The sequence below is a fragment of the Rhinoraja longicauda genome, chromosome 1 (assembly GCF_053455715.1).
Source record: "Rhinoraja longicauda isolate Sanriku21f chromosome 1, sRhiLon1.1, whole genome shotgun sequence".
Taxonomy (NCBI): Eukaryota; Metazoa; Chordata; class Chondrichthyes; order Rajiformes; family Arhynchobatidae; genus Rhinoraja; species Rhinoraja longicauda.
The window spans coordinates 138,856,471-138,883,999 of record NC_135953.1 but is presented as its reverse complement, the minus strand read 5'-3'; positions in this window follow the sequence as shown (position 1 = coordinate 138,883,999).

Below are 27,529 nucleotides of genomic sequence, written 5' to 3'. Positions count from 1 at the left end.
CGTACAGGTATGTAGGTAAATGTTTTTTTTTTAATTGTCCCTAGTGGGTGTAGGATAGTGTTAATGTGCGGGGATCACTGGTCGGCGCAGACCCGGTGGAACGAAGAGCCTGTTTCCACGCTGTGTCTCTAAACTAAACTAAACTAAACTAAACTAAACTCTGCTAACTTCACGACACGATCGACATTGTTTTTGCCAGGTTATTTAATGAACAGAATTGACATTACACAGCTCTCAAGCTGTGCTACAACCTCCTTCCTCTGCTCATTAGGCCAGATCTCTGTTGTTATTCCAGTACCACAGTGTCTCTGCTACTCTTCATACAATGCACCCAACGTTTTAACATCTGATTATCCAAAACATATCAAAAAGGAAAAAATCTGGCTAGAGTGGTATTCTTCACGAGGTGCCATAATGTTTCTCTTGAGGTCACTTGCAACAATGGGAGGTTTAGTTTAGTTTAGAGATACAGCGCGGAAACAGTCCCTTCGGCCTACCGTGACCGCGCCCACCAGCGATCCCCGCACACTAACGCTATCCTACACACACTAGCGACATGGAAACAAACAAAATGGGTGCAATTTACACTTGCACCAAGGCCAATTGACCTACAAACCTGTACGTCTAGACTTTGGAGTGTGGGAGGAAACCGAAGATCTCGGAGAAAACCCCACGCAGGTCATGGGGAGAACGTACAAACTCCGTACAGACAGCACCCGTAGTCGGGACCAAACCCGGGTCTCTGGGGCTGTAAGCGCTGAACATCATATTTCCCTTGCGCAACTTACAACCCAATTGATTTCTCTCATTTTAAGTAACCCTTGCATTCCCTCTCTCTCTGTCCCTCTCCCACCCAAGTCATCGTTCAAGTTTCACTGTCATCCTGCTGAGTTTCACTGTTTGTATCCACTCATTATCACCTCTTCAACAGCCAACAATGGACCATTGTGGGCTCGATCTTTCCTTGATCGCTCATTGCTGGCCTTGATTTGTTCTTTTGGTACCTCTCATTCTTTTGTTCTTTGTACCTCCTCACACCTCCAGTTCCGACTCTCAATAGGCAATAGACAATAGACAATAGGTGCAGGAGGAGGCCATTCGGCCCTTCGAGCCAGCACCGCCACTCAATGTGATCATGGCTGATCATTCTCAATCAGTACCCCGTTCCTGCCTTCTCCCCATACCCCTGACTTCGCTATCCTTAAGAGCTCTATCCAGCTCTCTCTTGAATGCATTCAGAGAATTGGCCTCCACTGCCTTCTGAGGCAGAGAATTCCATAGATTCACAACTCTCTGACTGAAAAAGTTTTTCCTCATCTCCGTTCTAAATGGCCTACCCCTTATTCTTAAACTGTGGCCCCTTGTTCTGGACTCCCCCAACATTGGGAACATGTTTCCTGCCTCTAATGTGTCCAACCCCTTAATAATCTTATACGTTTCGATAAGATCTCCTCTCATCCTTCTAAATTCCAGTGTATACAAGCCTAGTCGCTCCAGTCTTTCAACATATGATAGACCCGCCATTCCAGGAATTAACCTAGTAAACCTACGCTGCACGCCCTCAATAGCAAGAATATCTATGATAAGTCCATGATTTTCCAAATGTGAATAAATTCTGCTCCTAATAATTTTCTTGAGTAATTTCGCTATCACTGATGCATAGGGCGGCAAAGTGACACAGCGGTAGAGTTAGAAAATAACTGCAGATGCTGGTACAAATCGAAGGTATTTATTCACAAAATGCTGGAGTAACTCAGCAGGTCAGGCAGCATCTCAGGAGAGAAGGAATGGGTGACGTTTCGGGTCGAGACCCTTCATCAGAATGATGTCGGGGGGGCGGGACAAAGGAAGGATATAGGTGGAGACAGGAAGATAGAGGGAGAACTGGGAAGGAGGAGGGGAAGAGAGGGACAGAGGAACTATCTAAAGTTGGAGAAGTCGATGTTCATACCGCTGGGCTGCAAGCTGCCCAGGCGAAATATGAGGTGTTGTTCCTCCAATTTCCGGTGGGCCTCACTATGGCACTGGAGGAGGCCCATGACAGAAAGGTCAGACTGGGAGTGGGAGGGGGAGTTGAAGTGCTGGGCCACCGGGAGATCAGATTGGTTAACACGGACCGAGCGCAGGTGTTGAGCGAAACGATCGCTGAGCCTGCGCTTGGTTTCGCCGATGTAAATAAGTTGACATCTGGAGCAGCGGATGCAATAGATGAGGTTGGAGGAGGTGCAGGTGAACCTCTGTCTCACCTGGAAAGACTGTTTGGGTCCTTGGATGGAGTTGAGGGGGGAGGTAAAGAGACAGGTGTTGCATCTCCTGCGGTTGCAGGGGAAAGTGCCCGGGGATGGGGTGGTTTGTGTAGGAAGGGACGAGTGGACCAGGGAGTTACGGAGGGAACGGTCTCTGCGGAACGCAGAAAGGGGAGGGGATGGGAAGATATGGCCAGTGGTAGAGTTGCTGCCTTACAGCCCCAGAGACCCGGGTTCGATCCTGATTATAGGTGCTGCGTGTTTGGAGTTTGTACTATCTCCCTGTGACCATGGGGGGATTTTCCGGGTGTTCCAGTTTCCTCCCACTCTCCAAAGACTCACAGGTTGGTCGGCTAATTGGCTTCGGTAAAATTGTAAATTTTCTCTAATGTGCAGGATAGTGTTAGTGTACGGGGTGATCGCTAATCGGCATGGACACGGTGGGCTGAATGGCCCTTTTGCATGCTGTATCTCCACAGTAAAGGCGTTCACTATAAGGGCTATACTATTTGTGTGCGTGCCACAAGGCGTTGGTTCCAGCGGCTTTGCGGCTTGTCTACCTCGCACGTGAAGCCTGGGTTCGGCGGATTGCGTGAGGAAACCAGCGCTGCCGTCGCAGCTGCGGCTTGCCTGCAGTCCGTCTGTCTTTTGTGTTTTTTGTTGTTTTTGTATGAATTGTAGTTTTAATATGGTGTAGTGTTTGTATGTTATGTTTGGGGGGGGGGGAACGGGAACTGTAAAATTCTCTCTCCCGAACGGAGACGCGACCTTTGTTTCTGTGTCGTGTCTCCGTTCCCGTTGCGGCCTACCACCGGCCATGCACCTGGGACCACCTGGGGCTCTGGTTCGCAGAGCCCGCAGCCCGGACTCACCACCTGCGGCGCTGGCTGCCTGCGAATGCTGCGGGAGCGGCTGCGACTCGTCTCCGGAGGCTCCGGCGCGGGCCGCGTGGACGTCGGAAGCCCGCAGGCCCCTGGATGGGGGCCGACATCGGGAGCTCCGGCAGCGGCAGAGGCAGCATGTTCCCCCGCCCCGAATCGCGGGGCTTGGGTCGGCCCGCCACGGACCTTTCACCGTCCGGCGCGGCCTGAAATAGGCCGTGGACCTTTCACCGTCCAGCGGGGGCTTCAATATCGGGAGCCCCGACCGCCCCGACGTGGCAACTCCAACAGCCTGACCGCGGGAGAAGACGGCAGGGAAGAGAAAAAGACATTGTGGCCTTCCATCACAGTGAGGAGGGACTGGAGGAGACTCACTGTGATGGATGTTTCTTTTTGTTTGGTGTTAGTTGTGATTGTATGTGTTATTGCATTTTTATTGATTAATCTTATTGGTCTTATTGTTTAACTGCGGGTAATGTTTCATTTCACTACACATTTATGTGTATGTAACAAATAAACGACTATTGACTATTGACTATTGATATTGAAGGTTCAACGGGCAGAAAGACGATCCCAGCAAAGTGCCGTGGAGCACAAACAGGACAGAGTGAGATACATAGGGCACTTCTGACCATCCACTGCATCCTGACCTGTCCCCAGCCGTCCCGACTATGTCTTGCTACTGGAACCCGATAGGCCAGGATGAGAGAGTGAGGCCGCCGATCTGTGCAACTCCCCCTCACTTAAATCCAAGTCAAGCGCAAGTCATGACTTCAACCCCATACCGTGCAACCTCGAGTCCTGTGGCGATGGGAGAGTGGCGAAGCAGCAGATGTGGATACACTGGAAGCTGTAGTCACCAACCTGCACACAGGAGGCCCAGGGCATAGGGTCGCCCTCTACTGGACCGAAGCAACAGTGGAGTTCGGCAGCCCCCCCACCGGGTGTCTGAGCAGCCCTCTTTAGGATTCGCTCTGCTCACCTCCATGGTGGAAGGGGTTAGAAAAGGTGCCTCAAACATAGGCTGCTTCACTTGGCCTTGGCCAGCATCCCACGGCTGACGGGGATCCCAATCAGCGAACGAAATAATAATAAAAAACAAGTTGAAGGCGCTCAACCTCGGCACGTGGAACGTGTGAACCCTGCTGGATAACATCAAGGCAGATAGACGCACTGCAGAGGCCCAGAGGAAACGCACCGCGTGCAAGACCCGGGCTACCTCCACTTCCACTGCAGCACCCATCCACTTGTGTCCGACGTGTGGGCCTGCCTTCCGGGCCCGGATTGGCCTCACCAGTCAGTTCCGGACCCACAGTCACCAATCCTCCAACTGAAAGTGAAGTCATGGTCATCTTCCAACCCGAAGGACGAACAACAACAACTATTTGTGAGTTGTCCCTGTTATCCTTCTCAAACAAAGGAATAACATTGGCTTTAGTGCCCTTCGAGAACCATAGAGACCCTCGTGCCATCCAGGCGAGGCAAATATTTTGATTTAACATGATTAGACCCTTTATCCATTTTACATGTAGATAATTGCTGCTTATACTGGAGATAAATGGTATCTCTCGGGAACATCATTCCATTAGCTCCCATCTACAATCCCACACCATCAAGACTCAACAGATGATGGATCTAATTAATGGGTGTACCATATCCCAAAACGTGCATTCAGGGCAAAACATGCATTCCCCAAGTTTTCAATGGGCACAATTTGACTATGATCACGATCTAAAAAACCTCCGATAAAAAATGAGGAGCAGTGAGCAAGCAAAAATTCATCGAGTTTCGTGGAGATTCCAACGTCGTCGGCACATTCAATAAATAATTATATGAGCAGGGGTGTGCAGTGGAGATAAGATAAGCTGTGAAGGTTTCCATTTACAAAATAAACTAGAGTAAGGCGGAAAAAAATTATACTGAAAATTGAAGAGAGGGAACTGAGACATCTGAGTTTTCCAGTGAGACTTCTTCTGAGTTTTGAGCAATGAAAATGAGAGGCAAATAGATCGCAAAAAGAAAACATTAAACTTATTAAGCAGACCCTTTGAAGTGAAGTTTGCCAAAGTTAGAAAATTTTAGTTTAGTTTAGTTTAGTTTAGTTTATTGCCAATGTGAACCACGAGGAAAAGTGTAAAGCTTTTTTTGTTGCGTGCTAACCGGTCAGCGGAAAGACAATACATGATTACAATCGAGCCGTCCACAGTGTACATGGTACAGGATAAAGGGTTTAATGTTCGTGCGAGATAAAGTTCAATAAAGTCCAATTAAAGATAGTCTGAGTGCGGACTCGGTGGGCCGAAGGGCCTGTTTCGGAGCTGTATCTCTAAACTAAACTAAACTAAAAGAACAGCAGAGTCTGCCTCAAGCAATGTTTTGTAAAAACACAGTAAAGTGGTGGGGAGACACAGAACCAGGGGCCACAGTTTAAGAATAAGGGGTAGGCCATTTAGAACGGAGATGAGGAAAAACTTTTTCAGTCAGAGAGTTGTGAATCTGTGGAATTCTCTGCCTCAGAAGGCAGTGGAGGCCAATTCTCTGAATGCATTCAATAAAGAGCTAGATAGAGCTCTTAAGGATAGCGGAGTCAGGGGGTATGGGGAGAAGGCAGAACGGGGTACTGATTGAGAATGATCAGCCATGATCACATTGAATGGCGGTGCTGGCTCGAAGGGCCGAATGGCCTCCTCCTGCACCTATTGTCTATTGTCTAAAATGCTGGAGTAACTCAGCGTGTCAATTCAGCCCGTCCCGCTGAGTTACTCCAGCATTTCGTGTCTACCTTCGATTTAAACCAGCATCTACAGTTTGTTTTATCCTACACAATAAAGTGGTGAATTAGCAGGCTTAATTTATGAAAGACTCTTTACAAAAGCGAACTGCAAAGACCTACAACGACAAGATTAGAAAATGGTCCAGATGGCACCTCAGTAGTAAACGTACCAAGAAAATGGAGCCCTGCTGGACAAGCAACAACTGAGGAAGGAACTGCAGATGCTGGTTTAAACCGAAGACCGAAAACAAAAAGCTGGAGTAACTCAGCGGGCAACATCTCTGGAGAGAAGGAATGGGTGACATTTCGGGTCGAGACCCTTCTTCAGACTGGTTAGGGATAAGGGAAACGAGAGATATGGACGGTGATGTAGAGAGACGGTGATGTGGCAGAGAATTCCACAAATTCACAACTCTCTGGGTGAAAAGGTTTTTTTCTCACCTCAGTTTTAAATGGCCTCCCCTTTATTCTTAGACTGTGTGGCCCCTGGTTCTGGACTCCCCCAACATTGGGAAAAATGTCCTGCGTCTAGCTTGTCCTGTCCTTTTATAATTTTATACGTCTCTACAAGATCCCCTCTCATCCTTCTAAACTCCAGTGAATACAAGCTCAGTCTTTCGAATCTTTCCTCATATGACAGTCCCGCCATCCCGGGGATTAACCTCGTGAACCTACGCTGCACTGCCTCAATAGCAAGGACGTCCTTCCTCAAATTAGGAGTTGTTGCGTTCAATCAATACAAGAAAGTATGGTCGACACTGACAGATTACTCATGGAATCTTCGCACGCAGTAACATTCAGCCAAGATGAATAGTGAAAGTAGAATAATTAAGGCGATTTTAAAGCAAAACTGTGAATTGCAATAGTGATGGGAATTTAACGTTATGCACATCGTGGGTGTCAGGGGTGATGGAGAGAAGGCAGGAGGATGGGGTTAGGAGGGAGAGATAAATCAGCTATGATTGAATGGCAGAGGAAGAGACTAGATGGGCTGAATGGCCTAATTCTGATCCTATCACTAATGACCTTATGGCCTCAATAAAGTTAATTGGTTAAGGGATTGGATTCATCTGTTTTGTTGAAAATCAGTCGTTCACACTTTTTTTAAAAATGTCTTCCAGTCCTAGCTTTTCCAAATTCTGAAGAGAGCAGTTATCACCCACAAACTTTAACTCTCCACAGATACTGCCTGACCCTTGATCACATCTGATCTATGCTAGTTTTGTGGCAGAGAAATCACATCTGATCTATCCTAGTTTTGTGGCAGAGAAATCTCATCAGTTTTATTCCCATTCATGTTACTTCCCTTGTTCCCTCCACAATTTATTCCCGATCAGCCATCCAGAATAAACTCCTCCTCAGTCATTTTTGACACTTACTGTATCGAAACACTAATTTAGTTTAGGGATACAGTGCAGAAACAGGCCCTTCGGCCCACCGAGTCCACACCCACCGAGTCCACACCCACCGAGTCCACACCCACCGAGTCCACACCCACCGAGTCCACACCCACCGAGTCCACACCCACCGAGTCCACACCCACCGAGCCCACACCCACCGAGCCCACACCCACCAGCGACTCCCGCACATTAACACTATCTTACACTATTCTACACCAGAGATGATGTTTATATAAATACCAAGCCAATTAACCAATTAACCTGCATGCCTTTGGAGTGCAAGCAGAAACCAAAGTTCTTGTACAAACAATCAGTAGAATTCTCTGCCACAGAAGGCTGTGGAGGCCAAGTCAGTGGATATTTTTAAGGCAGAGATAGATAGATTCTTGATTAGTGCGGGTGTCAGAGGTTATGGGGAGAAGGCAGGAGAATGGGGTTGGGAGGGAGAGATAGATCAGCCATGACCTCTGGCAGGTACAGGTTACTGAGCTGGATGATCAGCCATGATCATATTGAATGGCGGTGCAGGCTCGAAGGGCCGAATGGCCTACTCCTGCACCTATTTTCTATGTTTCTATGTTTCTATGTTTCTATGACTGAATGGCGGAGTAGACTTGATGGGCCGAATGGCCCAATTCTGCTCCTACCCCTTAGGACCCCATGAAAATGCTGAAAAAACTCAGCAAAGTGATGTGACATCGGTAAAAATAGAAAGAATTAACATTCAAGGTACAAGATCCGTCATTAGAACTAGGAATCAGCCATGATCACATTGAATGGCGGTGCTGGCTCGAAGGGCCGAAGGGCTGAATGGCCTCCTCCTGCACCTATTTTCTATTGCCTACTGTCTATTGAATGAGAGAATTAGGTTTCAGTAGCAAAGAAAATGGGGCCAGGGTGGGGAGAACAAAGAAGATATCTCAGATAGGCTGGGCCAAAGGGCCTGTTTCTGCGCTCTATCTCCAAACTAAACTAAATTAAACTAACTGAAAACAATACTGACCAAGCTGTTAAGCTGTTCTTTAGAAGGTATCCCTCTCATCCAGGTAGACACAAAATGCTGGAGTGAGTAACTAACTCAGCGGGTCAAGCAGCATCTCGGGAGAGAAGGAATGGGTGACCCAGGGGGGGTCTGAAGAAGGGTCTCGACCCAAAACGTCGTCTATTCCTCCTCTCCCGAGATGCTGCCTGACCCGCTGAGTTAGTTACTCCAGCATTTTGTGTCTACCTTCCATTTAAACCAGCATCTGCAGTTTTGTTTCCTCCTCCTCTCATCCCAGGAATTAGCCCGGTGGATCTCCTTTAAACTGCCTTCAAAAGCCCTGCTGAGGGAGAGGTGTTGAGTACACTGTTGTGCAAGTGTGGCTTCAGTAACACCTGTCCATATTGCCGTGAACTATCTCTATCTCCAAAGCCTGTCTGTGTGGCGTGTGGCGTGTGGCATGTGGCGTGTGGCATGTGGCGTGTGGCATGTGGCGTGTGGCATGTGGCATGTGGCATGTGGCGTGTGGCATGTGGCGTGTGGCATGTGGCATGTGGCGTGTGGCGTGTGGCATGTGGCGTGTGGCATGTGGCGTGTGGCGTGTGGCGTGTGGCGTGTGGCGTGTGGCGTGTGGCGTGTGGCGTGTGGCAGCGCTGTGCAGCAGCTGCGACTCACCTGCAGTCCGTTTGTCTTTTTTGTTTGTTTTGTTTTGGTCTTAATTGTAAGTGTTGGATGTGATGTAGTCTTTTTGTGGTTGTGTGGAGAGGGGGGGACTATAAAAATTGTCTCTTCCGTACGGAGACGCGACCTTTGTTTTCTGGATGGTGTCTCCGTTCCCGCCGCGGCCTACCATCGGCCCAACACCTGGAGCTGGCGGCCTCCAGCTGGGACCACCTGGGGCTCTGGTTCGCAGAGCTCGCGGACCGGACCGTACTCACCACCTGCGGAGCTGGCTGCCTTCGGAGGCTGTGGTGGCGCTGCGGGAGCGGCTGCGACTCACCTTCGGAGGCTTTGGAGGCTTCGGCCACGGGCCGCGGGCCGCGTCTTGCTATTGAGGGCGTGCAGCGTAGGTTCACTAGGTTAATTCCCGGAATGGTGGGACTGTCATATGTTGAAAGACTGGAGCGACTAGGCTTGTATACACTGGAATTTAGAAGGATGAGAGGAGATCTTATCGAAACGTATAAGATTATTAAGGGGTTGGACACATTAGAGGCAGATAACATGTTCCCAATGTTGGGGGAGTCCAGAAAAGGGGCCACAGTTTAAGAATAAGGGGTAGGCCATTTAGAACAGAGATGAGGAAAAACATTTTCAGTCAGAGAGTTGTGAATCTGTGGAATTCTCTGCCTCAGAAGGCAGTGGAGGCCAATTCTCTGAATACATTCAAGAGAGAGCTAGATAGAGCTCTTAAGGATAGCGGAGTCAGGGGGTATGGGGAGAAGGCAGGAACGGGGTACTGATTGAGAATGATCAGCCATGATCACATTGAATGGCGGTGCTGGCTCGAAGGGCCGAATGGCCTACTCCTGCACCTATTGTCTATTGTCTATTGTCTATTGGAAGCTCGCAGGCCCCTGGGTGGGGGCCGACATCGGGAGCTCCGGCAGCGGCAGCGTCTTCGCCCGCCCCGAATCGCGAGGCTTGGGTCGGTCCGCCGCGGACCTTTCACTGTCCGGCGCGGCCTGAAGTAGGCCGCGGGATTTTCCACCGCCCGGCGGGGGCTTCAATGTTGGGAGCCCTGACTGCCCCGACGTGGCAACTTCGACTGTCCGACCGCGGGAGAAGATGGCAGGGGAAGAGAGAAGACATTCTGGCCTTCTATCACAGTGAGAAGGAGACTCACAGTGATGGATGTTTTTTTGTTTTATGTTGGTTTTGTGACTGTGTGTTTTATTGCTTTATTTTTTATTGCCTCTCATTGCTGGACCGTGGGTAATGTAATTTCGACAAAAAAACAAAAAGTGTTTGGACGGCAATAGAAGCTATTCTATTCTATTCTTTGCAGTAAATGGAATTTTTTTAATTTGCCTTCTGAGCTACTTGCTGCACTTGTTTGCCAACCTGCTGTTGTTCGTGCACAAGAATATCTCGATGCCTCTGTACTTGGCTCATTTGCAGTCTCTCTCTCTCAACTCTCCACTCAGATAATAACCTGCCCTTTGACTCTTCTTGCCGAAGTGCATGACCTCATACGTTTCCATATGAAACTCTGTTTGCAAGGTTTTCATCCGCTCATTCTACCTACCTCCTCTGCTGATCGTTCACCTTGTCGTGGTGAAGAGGCTTGCGTGATTTCGAGAGCGATGCCGTGGGAAGCACTAGCTTCTGGTCGGGCCACCCATGGCGGTAAGGTCGAGGATGAGGGTCCGGACTAAGAACCATCCAACCTACAAGACCACAACGGCGGACCAGGCGGACAAAGTTATCTTGAACTCAGCGGCTGTGAAGGCGGATGAAGGCTGCAACAGAACCGATCAGCTCCAATCGTCTTGGTTCCCTTGTCATTGGAATGAGTTGATTGATTTGTGAAGGAACGTGAGCTTCTTGGAGTGCAGCATCAAGCACACGTTAAACAAACACACGCACAGGCGTTTCCGTTCTGACATCGGAACGTAGACCATCATCCTCGACCTCGAGGGATCGCCACGACGACTATCTACCGATTGATTTCCCATCCCAGGTTCATTGTAATCTTCATTGCCACATAACCTGCCACGTATTTCATGCTATCACGAAATGTGGAATACCCACAGGGCGGCACGGTGGCGCAGCGGTAGAGTTGCTGCCTTACAGCGAATGCAGCGCCGGAGACTCGGGTTCGATCCTGACTACGGGCGCCGTCTGTACGGAGTTTGTACGTTCTCCCCGTGACCTGCGTGGGTTTTCTCCGAGATCTTCGGTTTCCTCCCACACTCCAAAGACGTACAGGTTTGTAGGTTAATTGGCTGGGCAAGTGTAAAGAATTGTCCCTAGTGGGTGTAGGATAGTGTTAGTGTGTGGGGATCGCTGGGCGACGTGGACCCGGTGGGCCGAAGGGCTTGTTTCTGCGCTGTATGTCTAAATCTAAATCTAAATCTAAATGAACCAGGTTCACTCTAATCCTCATTCCCACATAACTTGCCCGGTTTTCATGCTATCACCAAATGTGGAATACCCACATCTTTACTTCGTTGCTACAAACAATACATCATTGCAGATTAGTCTGAAGAAGGGTCTCGACCCGAAACGTCACCCATTCCTTCTCTCCTGAGATGCTGCCTGACCTGCTGAGTTACTGCATCAGTCTGAAGAAGGGTCTCGACCCGAAACGTCACCCATTCCTTCTCTCCTGAGATGCTGCCTGTCCTGCTGAGTTACTCCAGCATTTTGTGAAATAAATACCTTCGATTTGTACCAGCATCTGCAGTTATTTTCTTACATTGCAGATCAAAGAGTAATAATCCCTAGGGTACTGCAGTACTGCAGTAGTTATACTATTTCAGCCTGAAAGAATCTTGTTTCTCTCTGATTCTTTATGTGATAACATTTTACCAATATTTTGATAATTTTTTCCTCGGAGGAAATACTTTTTCAGTCAGAGAGTTGTGAATCTGAGGAATTCTCTGCCTCAGAAGGCAGTGGAGGCCAATTCTCTGAATGCATTCAAGAGAGAGCTAGATAGAGCTCTTAAGGATAGCGGAGTCAGGGGGTATGGGGAGAAGGCAGGAACAGGGTACTGATTGGGAATGATCAGCCATGGTCACATTGAATGGCGGTGCTGGCTCGAAGGGTCGAATGGCCTACTCCTGCACCTATTGTCTATTGTCTATTGTCTATAATATTTTACCAATATTTTGATAATATTTTACCAATCCATGCGAACACATGGTGGTTGGCGGATGGATTGACAACTGATGTGAGTCTATCATGTGTAGGGAGGAACTGCAGATGCTGGTTTACACCCAAGATAGACACAAAAAGCTGGAGTAACAGCGGGACAGGCAACGTCTCTGGAGAGAAGGAATGGGTGACGTTTCGGGTCGAGACCCTTCTTCAGACTAGAGTCAGGGGAAAGGGAAACCATTTTGTGTCTATCTTGATCATGTGCCGCATTGTAAAATGGCCTGGATTTAGTTTAGGTTCAGTTTAGTTTATTGTCACGTGTACCGAGGTACAGTGAAAAGCTTTTGTTATGCGTGCTATCCAGTCAGCGGAAAGACAATACATGATTACGATCGAACCATTTACAGTGCACAGATGCACGATAAGGGAACAACGTTTAGTGCAAGGTAAAGCCTGCAAAGTCCAATCAAGGATAGTCCGAGGGTCACCAAAGAGGTAGACAGTAGTTCAGCACTGCTCTCTGGTTGTGGTAGGATGGTTCAATTGCCTGATAACAGCTGGGAAGAAACTCTCCCTGAATCTGGAGGAGTGTGTTTTCACACTTCTATACCTCTTGCCTGATGGGAGAGGGGAGAAGAGGGAGTGGCCAGGGTGAGACTGGTCCTTGATTGTGCTGCTGGCCTTGCCGAGGCAGCGTGAGGTATAAATGGAGTCAATGGAAGGGAGGTTGGTTTGTGTGATGGTCTGGGCTGCGTCCACAATTCGCTGCAATTTCTTGTGGTCTTGGATGGAGCTGTTCCCAAACCAAGCTGTGATGCATCCCAATAAAATGCTTTCTAGGGTGCATTTTGCTTGGTTCTGCCAGAAATATTGGGGAAAAAACTGGCAGATTTATCTGGCAGCATTGCAATATTTCGAATTTTGTGCAACTTAGTGAATAGAGCGAATTCTAGAAAATATAGTGAATTCTGTGGATTTGAGTGGGATTTGAGTGGGAAGTTCCTAAGGGATATAAGCCAACTAATCAAATAGAAAAACGATTGTTAGTTAATTTATTGTCACATGTACCAATAAATTTATTGTCACATGTACCAATTAAGGTGAATACAGTGAAATTTGAGTTACCTTACAGCCATACTTAGTGAAAATCAACAAGACACACAGCCACATAAAATAATATTTAACATGATCTTCCTCCACAGCGGATTCCAAATTCCTCACTGTGATGGAAGGTAATAAGGTTCAACCATCTTCCTCTTTGTTCACCCGTGGTCGGGGCTGTTGAACCGTCCGCAGTCGCCGCTGCCGACTGTCCGAGGCCCTCGCGTCGGGATGATCGAAACTCCCCGCGTCGGGGCGGTTGAAACTCTCCGCGGCATGGAGCTCCCGAGTTGGCCTCTTCATACCAGAGACCGCGGGCTTCACGATGTTAAAGTCCACAGGCCCCGCGGTTGGAGCCAGTCAAAGAAGTATGGCTATGCTGATGACCTGGCCATTCTACTCAGTAAGCCATCCTGGGAAGCAGCAGAAGAGACATGAACATCCTGTCTTCATATTTGAGGAACTGGCGTCTTAAGCTCAGCACGGGTAAGACAACATCCTCAATGTTCCATCTTAACAACAGGGAAGCGACTTGCGAGGTGAACATTATGGTGGATAACGCCCGGTTACAGCCCCAGCCCGCCCCCACGTACCTCGGAGTGAAGCTCGACAGAACGCTGTCATTCAAACAACACCTGGAAGGTGCCACGGTAAAGATAAGCGCCCGTGCCGCACTGATACGCCGCCTAGCCGGCACCACATGGGGAGCCACGACAAAGACACTGCGCATGTCCACAGTGGCCCTGGTGTTCTCAGCCACCGAGTACTGCGCCCCGGTCTGGTGCCGTAGCCCTCACGCTAAGAAGCTGGATGCTGCCCTCAACAGCGCCCTACGGACTGTCTCCGGATGCCTACGAGCCACCCCAGTAAACCAACTGCCCGTCCTAGCCTGCATCGCCCCGGCCAACACCAGACAAGAAGCAGCCACGCCGGCCCTTTCTCGAAAGGCACAGACTGGTGATCTCCACCTTCTCCATCAGATCGTCACAGAGACACCACGACACGTGCGTCTTGAGTCACGGCGCCCTTTTGCCATGCAAGCCCACGAGCTGCTCTGTACAACACCGGTCGACACTTCCAAGGCCACCTGGGTCAAGACGAGATGGAGAGACCAGTGGGAGTCAGTGGAACCGTCTAGGCCACACCGCTACATCGGTGAACCCATGGAAGTCCCTGGCCAGGACCTGCCCCCAAAGCAGTGGATAACCCTCAACCGCTTGAGGACAGGCGTCGGACGCTATGGAGTGGCGATGAAGAGGTGGGGTCTCGTGGACAGTGCCTCCTGCTAGTGTGGGGACCCAACACAGCGTGTGTGCGGGGATACGCGAGTGTGTGCGGGGATAAACGAGTGTGCGCGGGGATACGCGAGTGTGCGCGGGGATACGTGAGTGTGTGCGGGGATACGCGAGTGTGCGCGGGGATGTGTGTGTGTGTGGGAACATCCTGTGGCGTGCTCTGCTGCGTTTGTGAGTGTGTAGAGGGATACACGAGTGTGCGCGGGGATACACGAGTGTGTGCGGGGATAAACGAGTGTGTGCGGGGATACGCGAGTGTGTGCGGGGATAAACAAGTGTGTGCGGGGATGTGTGTGTGTGTGTATGGGAACATTCTGTGGCATGCTCTGCTGCGTTTGTGAGTGTGTACAGAGATACACGGGTGTGTGCGGGGATACATGAGTGTGTGCGGGGATACATGAGTGTGTGCGGGGATGTGTGTGTGTGTGTGTGTATGGGAACATTCTGTGGCATGCTCTGCTGCGTTTGTGAGTGTGTACATAGATACACGGGTGTGTATAGGGATACGTGAGTGTGTGCGGGGATAAACAAGTGTGTGCGGGGATGTGTGTGTGTGTGTGTGTATGGGAACATTCTGTGGCCTGCTCTGCTGCGTTTGTGAGTGTGTACAGAGATACACGGGTGTGTGCGGGGATACGTGAGTGTGGGAACATCCTGCGGTGTGCTCTGATGTGTACTTGGGGTTTGTTAGTGTGTGCGGGGTTATTCGGAGATACGTGAGTGTGTGGGAACATCCTGCGGTGTGCTCTGCTGTGTTTGCGAGTGTGTGCGAGGATACACGAGTGTGTGCGGGGATACACGAGTGTGTGGGAACATCCTGTGGTGTGCTCGGGGTTTGTGAGTGTGTGCGGGGATATTCGGAGATACGTGAGTGTATTATTTGCCTTATTTGGCAGTGTGATAAATAACTCTGTTGTCTGAATCCGCTGATTTATTGAACACAACACTGTGCGAGATACCAAAGCTCAATCCTGATTTCGAGCGCTGTCTGTGTGGAGTTTGCACGTTCTCCTTGTAACTGTGTGGTGCCCCGGTTTCCTTCCACATTCCAAGGATGTGCATCGTGTGCAGGTTAACTGGCTTCTGTACATTGTATGTAGGATGTGAAAGTGGGATAGCATAGAACTGCTGCACTCGATGGTTGGTGCAGACTCGGAGGGCCGAAGGGCCTGTTTCCACTCTGTATCTCTAAACCAAACTAAACTCATAAAACCTCATCATTACATCCTTGATTTTATATTCTAGTCCTCTCAAAATGAATACCAACTTTGCATTTGTTTCTCTTACTACAGACTCAAACTGCAAACTAAACATCTGGGGTTGCCCTGGGCTTTCCGGGGCCAGAGATAGGACTTTTGATCGGTGCAGAGGCTGAGAAGGAGATTAACGTGCCAATATCTGATTTACGGGCATAGACAATAGACAATTGACAATAGGTGCAGGAGGAGGCCATTCGGCCCTACGAGCCAGCACCACTATTCAATGTGATCATGGCTGATCATTCTCAATCAGTACCCCCGTTCCTGCCTTCTCCCCATACCCCCTGACTCCGCTATCCTTAAGAGCTCTATCTAGCTCTCTCTTGAATGCATTCAGAGAATTGGCCTCCACTGCCTTCTGAGGCAGAGAATTCCACAGATTCACAACTCTCTGACTGAAAACGTTTTCCTCATCTCCGATCTAAATGGCCTACCCCTTATTCTTAAACTGTGGCCCCTGGATCTGGACTACCCCAACATTGGGAACATGTTTCCTGCCTCCAACGTCTCCAACCCCTTAATAATCTTTCTGATATTTTGCGATTCTCTGTGCAGAAGTAAAATTGTTTGATGCGCTAAACTTCACAGGTCCAGCAGATCGAACTTCCCACATTGAAGCTTAACCCCACCCTGATATCTTTCGTCCAAAGGAATTCGGAATTCAAACGTTTGTGAGTAAATTTTGCATTAGGCCATTACAGTGTAAAAAATAAATGAAGATAAATAATTCATTAAAACATGTTGAATTGCCTGTACGAAAGGCGTAAAACATTTGCAATGCCTCGGGCGAAAAGACACAACGAGCAAATATTCCACTCTATCCAAGCCTTTCATTAATCGGTATGTTTCAATGAGGTCCCCCCTCATCCTTCTAAACACCAGCGAGTGCACTGAGCAGTGTGTGATGCTGCTGGGCACATTAGTGGGATAAGGCTTTTGGACATTTAAAAAAATTGACCCTCTGCCCTTGACCACGAGGGCAACATATTCGGATTTTTGCTTTTCTAATTTATCATCTCCTCTCCTAGGACCTCCATTGCATAGTTCAAAAGGACAATGCCAGTATCTCAAATATGCGTAGGAAAAATAAAACTGCAGATGCTGGTTTAAATCGAAGGTAGACACAAAAAGCTGGAGTAACTCAATGGGTCAGGCAGCTTCTCGGGAGAGAAGGAATGGGTGACGTTTCGGGTCGAGACCCTTCTTCAGACTGATCAGTGGTAACAGCGGGAAGCAGGCATGAACTGGATGGTGGTGTCGGAGATGGTGAGGCTGGTCTTGTACCATCCATAACTTTCTGTCCTGGGCCTCCTCCATTGTCAGAGTGAGGCCCAGCGCAAATTGGAGGAACAGCACCTCATATTTCGCTTGGGCAGCTTACACCCCAGCAGAATCAACATTGACTTCTCTAACTTCAGGTAGTCCCTGCTTCTACTCTCTATCCCCTCCCCCTTCCCAGTTCTCCCACTAGTCTTCCTGTCTCCGAATACACCCTATCTTTGTCCCATCCCCTCCCCGACATCAGTCTGAAGAAGGGTCTCGACCCGAAACATCACCCATTCCTTCTTTCCAGAGATGCTGCCTGGCCCGCTGAGTTACTCCAGCATTTGGTGTCTACCGTCCATAACAACCCATCTAGTGGTAGGCTGAAGGTGATTTCTATTGGAATAGACTTTATGCTTTAGAGACACAGCGTAGAAACAGGCCCTTTGGTCTATCAAGTGCACGCCGACAAGCGATCGACCCGTACACTAGCACTATCCTACATACACGGGAAAATTCACAATTTCAGTACCAAATCCAATTAACCTACAAACCTGTACATCTTTAGAGTGTGGGAGGTTGGAACACCCTGAGAAAACCCACATGGTCACAGTGAGGGCGTACAAATTCCTTACAGACAGTGCCCATAGTCAGGATCAAACCCGGAACTCTGGCACTGTAATGCAGCAACTCTAAAACTGTGCCACCGTGCTGTCCCATGTCTGGATGTCTGAAGATAGTCCTACAATTCCCATCTCAGCTTCATAAAATACTTAAAGCTTATGGAAATTGAGAATGATCAGCCATGATCACATTGAATGGCGGTGCTGGCTCGAAGGGCCGAATGGCCTACTCCTGCACCTATTGTCTATTGTCTATTGAAATATTAGATTTTAAAATAACACAAAGGACATCTTTGATACTTCGAAATAATTTGTTATTCTGTAAAAAACTTATTAGAGATGAAGAATGCAAGAAACAGGATTTGTACTGACACACTATTGTATATCGAGCTGATATTGCACATTTAGAAAGACCACACACACAAACACATGAGGCCGGCACAGTGGCGCAGTGGTAGAGTTGCTGCCTTACAGCGCCAGAGACCCGGGTTCGATCCCGACTACGGGCGCCGTCTGTACAGAGTTTGTACGTTCTCCCCGTGACCTGCGTGGGTTTTCTCCGAGATCTTCGGTTTCCTCCCACACTCCAAAGACGTACAGGTTTGTAGGCTAATTGGCTTGATATAAAAATTGTCCCTCGGGTGTGTAGGGTGGTGTTAGTGAGCGGGGATCACTGGTCGGCATGGACTCGGTGGGCCGAAAGGCCTGTTTCTATACTGTATCTCTAAACGTCTCTAAACTAAACTAAATTAAACTAAATTAAACTTAACTAAACAGAAGAAGGAAACGTTGCATGAATGAAAGAAAATATGAAGATAGTCGACACTCCAGCAGCACAAATTTGGTAGCTGTAGTTAATAGAAAATGGTAATACAATACAATGTACACCGATCAGCCAAAACATTACGACCACCTGCCTAATATGCTGTTGGTCCTCCGTGTGCAGCCCCATACGCAGCAGGGTGCGATGCACTGTGTATTGTGACACATTCCTCCCGTGACCACCGTTAACATTTTCTGTGACTTGTGCCACAGTCGACCTTCTGTCGGTTCGGACCAGACGGGATAGCCTTCGTTGCCCTCGCGCATCGATGAGCCTTGGGCGCCCAACACCCTGTCTGTCGCCGGTTTGTGGTTTGTCCCTCCTCGGACCACTGTCGGTAGGTACTCACCACTGCTGACCGGGAGCACCCCACAAGCCTTGCCGTTTCAGAGATGCTCTGACCCAGTCATCTGGCCATAACAATTTGGCCCTTGTCAAAGTCGCTCAGGTCTTTACTCCTGCCCATTTCTCCTGCATCCAACACATCAACTTCAAGAACTGACTGTTCACTTGCTGCCTAATATATCCCACCCCTTGACAGGTGCCATTGTAACAAGATCATCAATGTTATTCACTTCGCCTGTCAGTGGGCATAATGTTTTGGCTAATCGGTGTATATATATTTACAACATAGGAAAACAATAATAAACCTGCTGAATTGGTATTGAATTATGTTTCTTTCAGTTTCACATGCTGAATATGCCTGATGTAAACTCCTTCAGATTGAGAAGACCAAGTATATGTTGAGTGATAGACAATAGACAATAGACAATAGACAATAGGTGCAGGAGGAGGTCATTCGGCCCTTCGAGCCAGCACCGCCATTCAATGTGATCATGGCTGATCATTCTCAATCAGTACCCCGTTCCTGCCTTCTCCCCATACCCCCTGACTCCACTATCCTTAAGAGCTCTATCTAGCTCTCTCTTGAATGCATTCAGAGAATTGGCCTCCACTCATCCTTCTAAATTCCAGTGTATACAAGCCTAGTCGCTCCAGTCTTTCAACATATGACAGTCCCGCCATTCCGGGAATTAACCTAGTAAACCTACGCTGCACGCCCTCAATAGCAAGAATATCCTTCCTCAAATTTGGAGACCAAAACTGCACACAGAAGCGCCCAATGGTTGAGCAATAGGATCTCAGACAAGACAAAATACAGACTGCTGAATTTAACATTTGGTTCAACAGTTTCAGATGTGCATGGTTCAAATTTTTATTCATAACTGAAGTATTCCTTCTATATTCTTTTGTTGGTTTTATCCAGCATTTAGTAAACATTTCCCGATTTTTGTTATCTTTATTTGTTATATTTTACCATTTATTCCCTTCTACTGCCCACCTGACTGCAAATCTCCCTCATGTTCTCTCCACCCCTCACCCCTTTCTCCTCATTCTGAAACCAGTTTATCTCTAATAACCCCATTCAAAGATTTTAACAGTCATTGACACGAAACATTAGCACTGTTTTCTCTCTCCCCAGGTGCTGAATGGCCTGCTGAGTGTAATTTCTAGTAATTTGTATATTTTCGTTCAGGTTTTTAGTATGTGCGCTTTTTTCGATTTTTCATCTGGCTCATAGAATTTGCATTGTTAAATTTCTCCTGGACTTGAATCAAAGTGCATTGAAAAGAGATTCTAATGAGTCATGATCTCAAAGAGCAGCTTATATAAGAAAATAACTGCAGATGCTGGTACAAATCGAAGGTATTTATTCACAAAATGCTGGAGTAACTCAGCAGGTCAGGCAGCATCTCAGGAGAGAAGGAATGGGTGACGTTTCGGGTCGAGACCTTTCCCCAGACTGAGGAAGGGTCTCAACCCGAAACATCACCCATTCCTTCTCTCTGAGCGGCACGGTGGCGCAGCGGTAGAGTTGCTGCCTTACAGCGAATGCAGCGCCGGAGACTCAGGTTCGATCCTGACTACGGGCGCCGTCTGTACGTTTTCCCTGTGGCCCGCGTGGGTTTTCTCCGAGATCTTCGGTTTCCTCCCACACTCCAAAGACGTACAGGTATGTAGGTTAATTGGCTGGGCAAATGTAAAAATTGTTCCTAGTGTGTGTAGGATAGTGTTAATGTGTGGGGATCGTTGGGCTGCGCGGTCCCGTTGGGCCGAAGGGCCTGTTTCCCCGCTGTATCTCTAAAAAATTTAAATCCTGAGATGCTGCCTGACCTGCTGAGTTACTCCAGCATTTTGTGAATAAATACCTTCAAAGAGCAGCTTGGTCTAATTCCGTTTCCTAGTTTTTGTTTTGTGCTTAACACTTTAAGGCATCACAAAATGCTGGAGTAACTCAGCAGGTCAGGCAGCAACTAAGAGAGAAGGAATGGGTGACGTTTCGGGTCGAGGCCCTTCCCCAGACTGAGGAAGGGTCTCGACCCAAAACGTCACCCATTCCTTCTCTCCTAGATGCTGCCTGACCTGCTGAGTTACTCCAGCATTTTGTGATACCTTCGATTTGTACCAGCATCTGCAGTTATTTTCCTACACTTTAAGGCCATCAGCTGTTATGGATTATTAGAAATTGGCTTGATACAATTTTTTTTAAATATGTGCATTCAGAAGGAAGCTCAAGTATCCAAATAATAGTCTTCAAGATCCTTTAATATTCCTTAAGCACCTTACACCAATGTAATCTCTGGATTTATGGACACACACACACACAGGCTAAGATTGAATGATGTAGTCAGTTACACTATTTTTCTTTCAACAATTTCATCATATTTTCAAATTGATATACCTGGTTTCTCATACACCGATCAGCCAAAACAATATGACCACCCGCCTAATATGCTGTTGGTCCTCCGTGTGCAGCCCCATACACAGCAGGGTGCGATGCACTGTGTATTGGGACACATTCCTCCCGTGACCACCATTAACATTTTCTGTGACTTGTGCCACAGTCGACCTTCTGTCGGTTCGGACCAGACGGGATAGCCTTCGTTGCCCTCGCGCATCGATGAGCCTTGGGCGCCCAACACCCTGTCTGTCGCCGGTTTGTGGTTTGTCCCTCCTCGGACCACTGTCGGTAGGTACTCACCACTGCTGACCGGGAGCACCCCACAAGCCATGCCGTTTCAGAGATGCTCTGACCCAGTCATCTGGCCATAACAATTTGGCCCTTGTCAAAGCCGCTCATGTCTTTACTCCTGCCCATTTCTCCTGCATTCAACACATCAGTCTGGAGAAGGGTCTCGACCCGAAATGTCACCCATTCCTTCTTTCCAGAGATGCTGCCTGACCTGCTGAGTCACTCCAGCATTTTGTGATACCTTCGATTTGTACCAGCATCTGCAGTTATTTTCCTACACAACTTCAAGAACTGACTTCACTTGCTGCCTAATATATCCCACCCCTTGACACGTGCCATTGCAACAAGATGTACATTACTCCAAAGACGTACAGGTATGTAGGTTAATTGACTGTGTAAATGTAAAAATTGTTCCTAGTGTGTGTAGGATAGTGTTAATGTGTGGGGATCGCTGGGCGGCGCGGACTCGGTGGGCCGAAGGGCCTGTTTCCGCGCTGTATCTCTAAATCTAAAAAAAAAGATAATCAATGTTATTCACTTTGCCTGTCAGTGGTCATAATGTTTTGGCTGATCGGTGTATATTAATTACAAGAAATTATTTTGAATTGTGTTCATTTACACACATTTAAGGCATTTATAGAGTGGTATAGCATGGAAACAGGCCCTTTGGCCCAACTTGCCCTCGCCGAAAATGTATATGAAAATAATTTGGTAATTATTTGAAAATCAAAAAACAAAGCACTGCAGATGGTGGATTGTACCGGTCTGAAATAAAACAGAAAGTCCTCGAAACATTCAGCAGGATCTGTGGGGAGAGAAGCTATGTTAGTGATTTTTGCCAGTAATCTCCCACTGGTAACAGAGACATTTTAGCATGTTTGAAAAGAAGACAAACAGTGCTTTGGTTGAGACACTAAAGTCATTTCATATAAATGATTTTATTCATTTATGCTACTTTTATACTGAACAGTCATTTTTCTTTTCAAACTAGATAAGAATAAGGAAATTATTATACAGATACAATGACAATTATGGTGAAAATCTTGCAACTGTTTGTCAGTTTAGCGTGTGATATATAACATTTGCGTTTGAAAAATGTTCCCTATAAAAAGCATCTTATTATTGTTGAAATATCTTCCAGCTTTGTGAGTGATTAGAGGACGTGTGGCCATTTATTACAGAACAGGGAAACGTCAAATCTTTTTGTTGATTTGTTCAAGACCACTAAGGTACAGGGGCAACACAGTGGAACAGCAGTGGAGCTAGTGTCTTACAGTGCCAGAGACCCATGTTCGATTCTGACTACAGGTGCTGTCTGTATGAAGTTTGTATGTTCTCCCTGTGATTGCTTGGGTTTTCTCCGGTTGCAAATGAAGAAATTGAAGGAACAAAATGGTTGGAATGCAAAAACAATTTATTTTGATTTCAGTGGAACACTAAAGGAGGCTCTTTCTACCAGGGAACTCACAAATTCCAGAAGGGTCTCGACCCGAAACGTCATCCATTCCTTCAGTCCCGAGTTACTCCAGCATTTTGTGTCTACCTTCGATTTAAACCAGCATCTGCCATATTTTTTCCCTACCCATTAAATCTTTTCCCCCTTACCTTAAACTTATGTCCTCTGGTTCTCGATTCCCCCACTCTGGGCAAGAGACTCTGTGCGTCTACCCGATTTATGCCTCTCATGATTTTATACATCTCTATAAGATCACTCCTCATCCTCTTGCGCTCCAAGAAATAGAGTCTTACCCTGCTCAACCTCTCCCTATAGCTCAGGCCTTCGAGTCCTCATAAATCTTCTCCGCACCCTTTCCAGCTTGACAACATCTTTCCTCTAACATGGGTTCCCAAAGCTGAATACATATTTATGTTATAATTATGTTAAGTTATGTTATAATTTTTTTAAATATTTTTAATTTGATTGATTCTTTAAATCGGTTTCGACTAGCTTGATGTGTCTTTTGCTTATCAAAGCAAAAGACACATCATTTGCTTATGCGGCATGGTGGCGCAGCGGTAGAGTCACGGCCTTACAGCGAATGCAGCGCCGGAGACCCGGGTTCGATCCCAACTACGGGCGCCATCTGTATGAAGTTTGTACGTTCTCCCCGTGACCTGCGTGGGTTTTGTCCGAGATCTTTGGTTTCCTCCCGCACTCCAAAGACGTACAGGTTTGTAGGTTAATTGGATTGTTATAAGTGTAAATTGTCCCCAGTGTGTGCAGGATAGTGTTAATGTGCGGGGATCGCTGGTCGGTGCGGACTTGGTGGGCCGAAGGGCCTGTTTCCGCGCTGTATCTCTAAACTGAACTAAACTGAACTAAACCTTGCGCTTCAAAAGAATGTAAATTATAAATGCAAATGAAGAAATTGAAGGAGCAAGATGGTTGGAATGCAAAAACAATTTATTTTGATTTCAGTGGAACACTAAAGGAGGCTCTTTCTACCAGGGAACTCACAAATTCCACCCACCGCCCCCTTCTCCATAGCCCTGAAAGCCCTCCAAGCATTGTTCCAACATTTGATTATCCAATTCCCTCTGGAAATGATGGAATCTCTACCACATCAGCAGGCCAAGCAAAAGATGTTGCATCATGCCCCTCTTAAATTTCCCCCCTTTATTTTATATCTATAAATTTCTAGTTCTTGTCCTTTGGTCAACAAGAATAGCCTCCCACCATTTACTTTGTCCAGACCTGTCATCATTTTGTACCACTCCTGTTAAGTTTCCCCTCAGCTTTTTCTTCTCCAAAGAAAATAGTCACAGCTTCTCAAATCTATCCTTGTAACTAAGGTCCATCCTACCAAGAACTATTGCTTGCAAATCTTTTCTCGTCTTTCTCAGACAACTAAAATAAAATAAACTAAACCTTGCGCTTCAAAAGAATGTGGATTATAAATGCAAATGGAGCAATTGAAGGGACCAAATGGTTGGAATGCAAAAACAATATATTTTTATTTCAGTGGAACACGCCTAGTGGGTGTAGGATAGTGTTAGTGTGCGGGGATCGCTGGTCGGCGTGGACCAGGTGGGCCGAAGGGCCTGTTTCCGCGCTGTATCTCTAAACTAAAGTTATTTAGAAACAGTTGAAAAGGCCTTCCACACCAGCAACCGTAGGACATCAAACGTTGGAGCCCCTCCCAAGGCAGTCATTCCTCCAGCTCAGCCCAGCTGATGGGCCCGAGAGGTTAATGTCACCACTACAGTTTGCTGCCAAAGGGGTGAGCAGAAGGGTGGTAGCAAACTAGAACAGCAAAGAAAAAGGGGAAGACAGCAATCCCACCCCTGGAATGTCAGAGTGAGGCCCAGCGCAAATTGGAGGAACACCACCTCATATTTCGCTTGGGCAGCTTACATCCCAGCGGTATGAACATTGACTTCTCCAACTTTAAGTAACCCTTGCTTTCCATCTCTCTCCATCCCCTCCCCCTTCCCAGTTCTCCTACCCGTCTGACTGTCCCCGATGACATTTTATCCCTGTTTGATTTGTTGTCACCATCTCCTCGCTAACAGGATCTTCCCTCCTGAGATGCTGCCTGACCCGCTGAGTTACTCCAGCATTTTGTGAAATAAATACCTTCGATTTGTACCAGCATCTGCAGTTATTTTCTTACATCTCCTCGCTAACAATCATCCATTCTACATTTTCCTTGAACCCCATCTCTTTTGATGTCTCGTTTTCACGCCTCGCCCTTCCTTATCTCTGCGACTCCCTCACCCCCCCCCCCCCCGACCCTCAGTCTGAAGAAGGGTCTCGACCGGAAAGGTCACCCATTCCTACCATCCAGAGACGCTGCCTGAACCGCTGAGTTACTCCACAATTTTGTGTCTGTCTTTGGTGTAAACCAGCATCTGCAGTTCCTTCCCCATGGAGTTTGTTTCGCCGTTCAATGGGATCTTCACTGATCCTTTATCGTGATTCCCTTCACTTATGGAACTCCCTGAATCCCTGGCATTGCTACAATGAATGAATGACCCCAACATTGTCCTTCGGGCGAGAGAATTGCATAGAAACATAGAAACATAGAAACATAGAAACATAGAAAATAGGTGCAGGAGTAGGCCATTCGGCCCTTCGAGCCTGCACCACCATTCAATATTAACATGGCTGATCATCCAACTCAGTATCCTGTACCTGCCTTCTCTCCATAGCCCCTGATCTCTTTAGCCACAAGGGCCACATCTAACTCCCTCTTAAATATAGCCAATGAACTGGCCTCAACTACCTTCTGTGGCAGAGAATTCCACAGATTCACCACTCTGTGTGTGAAGAAAACGTTCTCATCTCGGTCCTAAAAGACTTCCCCATTATCCTTAAACTGTGACCCCTTGTTCTGGACTTCCCCAACATCGGGAACAATCTTCCTGCATCTAGCCTGTCCAACCCCTTAAGAATTTTGTAAGTTTCTATAAGATCCCCCCTCAATTTTCTAAATTCCAGCGAGTAAAAGCCGAGTCTATCCAGTCTTTCTTCATATGAAAGTCCTGCCATCCCAGCAAAGGGTTAACTACCTCCAGAGTGAAAATGCCTCTCCTTGCCCAAACCTCAGTGGTCTACCAATACTGTGAGATGATAGCCATTGTCTCTAGACTCACTAAGAAAGGAAAACGTCCTCTCCACACTTAACCCAGTTGCTGCATTCAAGAATGTTAATGGATTCACGATAACAGCGTGGAAACGAGACCCTTCGGCCCACTGGGTCCACGCCAGCCATCGATCGCCCTGTTCACGTTAAGTGTATCTCAGCCCACTTTCGCATCCACTCCCTACATACAAGGGGCAATTGACAGAGGACAATTAAACCCCCCCCCCACGTCCTTGGGATGTGGGAGAAACCCACGTGGTCACAAGGAGAATGTGTCAACTCCACTGGGGGAGTCCAGAACAAGGGGCCACAGTTTAAGAATAAGGGGTAGGCCATTTAGAACTGAGATGAGGAAAAACTTTTTCAGTCAGAGAGTTGTGAATCTGTGGAATTCTCTGCCTCAGAAGGCAGTGGAGGCCAATTCTCTGAATACATTCAAGAGAGAGCTCGATAGAGCTCTTAAGGATAGCAGAGTCAGGGGGTATGGGGAGAAGGCAGGAACGGGGTACTGATTGAGAATGATCAGCCATGATCACATTGAATGGCGGTGCTGGCTCGAAGGGCCGAATGGCCTCATCCTGCACCTATTGTCTATTGTCCGTTGTCCACTAAACCCTGGCCTCCAGGGTCGGGCAGGACATCCATCAGCTGCGTTATGGATGTTGTACACCTCGCTGGGGTTACCTGTAGGAAGGAACTGCAGATGCTGGTTTAAACCGAAGATAGACACACAAAACAAAAGCTGGAGTAACTCAGCAGGGACAGGCAGGAACATCTCTGGATAGAGGGAATGGGTCTCCTGTTTTTTGTCTCTGAAGAAACATAGAAACATAGAAAATAGGTGCAGGAGTAGGCCATTCGGCCCTTCGAGCCTGCACCGCCATTCAATATGATCATGGCTGATCATCCAACTCAGTATCCTGTACCTGCCTTCTCTCCATATCCCCTGATCCCTTTAGCCACAAGGGCCATATCTAACTCCCTCTTAAATATAGCCAATGAACTGGCCTCAACTACCTTCTGTGGCAGAGAATTCCACAGACTCACCACTCTCTGTGTGAAGAAATGTTTTCTCATTTCGGTCCTAAAAGACTTCCCCCTTATCCTTAAGCTGTGACCCCTGGTTCTGGACTTCCCCAACATCGGGAACAATCTTCCCGCATCTAGCCTCTCCAACCCCTTAAGAATTTTATATGTTTCAATAAGATCCCCCCTCGGTCTTCTAAATTCCAGCGAGTACAAGCCTAGTCTGCATCTCCCCGACCCTCAGTCTGAAGAAGGGTCTCGACCCGAAACGTCACCCATTCCTTCTCTCCAGAGATGCTGCCTGTCCCGCTGAGTAACTCCAGCGTTTCGCGTCTACCTCTGAGGTTACCTTTCAGTTTTGTAAAGTCATGGAGTCGACGGTGGGGAGAACACAGAAACTCCACATGGACAG